The sequence below is a fragment of the Penaeus monodon genome, chromosome 30 (genome assembly GCF_015228065.2).
Source record: "Penaeus monodon isolate SGIC_2016 chromosome 30, NSTDA_Pmon_1, whole genome shotgun sequence".
NCBI lineage: Eukaryota > Metazoa > Arthropoda > Malacostraca > Decapoda > Penaeidae > Penaeus > Penaeus monodon.
In genome coordinates, this window is record NC_051415.1 from 32,185,719 (window position 1) to 32,186,137 (window position 419).

Below are 419 nucleotides of genomic sequence, written 5' to 3' on the forward strand. Positions count from 1 at the left end.
AGAAAGACAATTGCGATATTTGCAATACATTTTTTTATCAATATTCTCTGTAATTCCACACCATCCTCTCTTTCCACGGGTGACTGCAAGTGGGTCATCCGTCACTCTAAATCTTCATAAAAATGGAGCACTTCTTTGCACAGTACGCAGCGACCTTCCAATTACAAGATTTTAAAAAAGGTCAAGAATGTAATTGGATTATCGGCCCACGAAATTGGACGTGAACCGATCGACTACAGGAAGGATTTTCATGGTCGATTTCAGGTGGTCGACTTCTTAGCCATCTCCCTCCACCCCCACCCCCCGCGTCCTTCTACTGGACCTCCCCTTCTCCCACAGGGTTTCGGGAGAATGGTGGTGGTCGAACTGTTGCAATTTTGTATTTTGTATTTTATATTATGCATACACACAAACTCGAA